The following is a 1,837-nucleotide window of genomic DNA, read 5'->3' on the forward strand; positions in this document are numbered from 1 at the left end:
GAGTTGAAGTCTCTCTGCAGACAAGCAGGTGGGGGACGCTGGGGATTTGAAGCAAACCCACTGAAGCAAACAAAATACTTGAGCTGCAAGTAAATACACTGGGATATCTGTGACATCTGGGACTGCATTCCATCGCTTTAAAAAATGTCAAAGGCGTACTCACAGCACAAAGGCTGTTCTGAGGGAACAGGGCACGTGGTGGTAAGCCAGGGAGGCAGCTCTTTTTGGAGGAGGTGAATGAAAATTAACCTCGTGTTTTCCCTAAAAGGTGATAGGTTTTGTGTTCTGCTGCTGCAACAAACAAGCCCAGACCCCAGCATCTTGAAAATTACGTAGGACTGACCACATCCAGTCAGTCATGATGTGAGCAGAGTTATGAAGTCCAGCTGAGGCATCAGGTCCTGTTAGTTTGTACACCCTGACCACTTGTTACTGCAGTTGTTGTATATGACCCCCCCCCCGACTCATTCTTTGCTCCTAAGAATAAAGAGATCTATAGTTTTGATGGGAAAGTTTTAAGAGATAAGGGGATTGTCTGTATTTGTTTCAGATTTACCTTTAGAGTCAGGTAGATCCAAATATGAAGTTTGGTGTGTTTGGGTTTAGTGACCTTATTTCATTTATCCTCAAGATGAAAGGCCTCTTGTAGCACTTTATACTGCAATCAAATTAAGTCCGTTTTTCTCATTTAAAGGATTAGAAAGATTAAGCCTTTCAAGTTTGAGCATAAATAATGTTCTTTTAACTGGGATTTACATACATGCTTTCTGCCAACACTTGTTCCATTTTTAATATGTGCATGAGAATGTGTTCCCAAGAAATGAGTGCAGTGAACCAACTGATCAGGATCTCTCCGTTCCCACCACAATTTGCTGTTCCACCAGCACTGACAGTGCTGTGATCCTCGATTCACTGGCAACAATGCAAAATTTGGTCTAAATGCCACATGTTTTAGGTGAATTGCCTTGTTAAAGCCTAATAATTAACGTGCTTGTGATTGCACACACCAAGGACAAACTCCGGATTTGTTTAATAGCTTCCTATAAAACTGTATTGATTGGCATTAATGATGTTGTTCTCCTTTTAGTTATACTTCTTATTATGCAGTGAATTATCACTTTATTAATTAGCCTCCTTTTTACATTTAACCCATGATTAAAAGGGTTCTAACTCTCAAATTATGAGTTGTTTCTGTTTTATATTTGGGACACCTGCTCTGGAGAGATTTTCAAGTTGTTCCCACATGCATTGGAAATTACATCCTAAGGCATCCTAATGATATCCTAAGGCATCTTTCTAGACCTTGTGGTTACGTTTTCCCTTATGAAAACCTAAAAAATTACTCTAGTGATGTTATCTGGTCTAACATAAGTATATTGGAATTATTTTGTTGTCCTCATGCAGTGCAAAGTTATCCACATTATCAAATGCAGGTAGGCACTGCTTATTGAGCACTTGCAGCTTTTTGTCTCCTTGTAGCCATTTTACTGTCTTCTTATTTTCCAAACTAAAATTCATCTAGGTGTTGGTGTTTCTTAAAGGGTCTTTGCATAGCTATTTTTCTTAGCTGTTTTAACCATGGATTTCCCTTCAGAATTTTTTTTAATTCACAATAATCCATGTATGTTGGCTTCTTTTTCTGTGTCATCTTTTTTTTTCTTTTTTTTTTTTTTTTTTTTTTTTTTTTTTTTTTTTTTTTTTTTTTTTTTTTTTTTTTTTTTTTTTTTTTTTTTTTTTTTTTTTTTTTTTTTTTTTTTTTTTTTTTTTTTTTTTTTTTTTTTTTTTTTTTTTTTTTTTTTTTTTTTTTTTTTTTTTTTTTTTTTTTTTTTTTTTTTTT

Source organism: Empidonax traillii, unplaced genomic scaffold, assembly GCF_003031625.1.
Source record: "Empidonax traillii isolate 1590-97213 ecotype Southwest subspecies unplaced genomic scaffold, ASM303162v1 scaffold187:size1931383, whole genome shotgun sequence".
Classification (NCBI taxonomy): domain Eukaryota; kingdom Metazoa; phylum Chordata; class Aves; order Passeriformes; family Tyrannidae; genus Empidonax; species Empidonax traillii.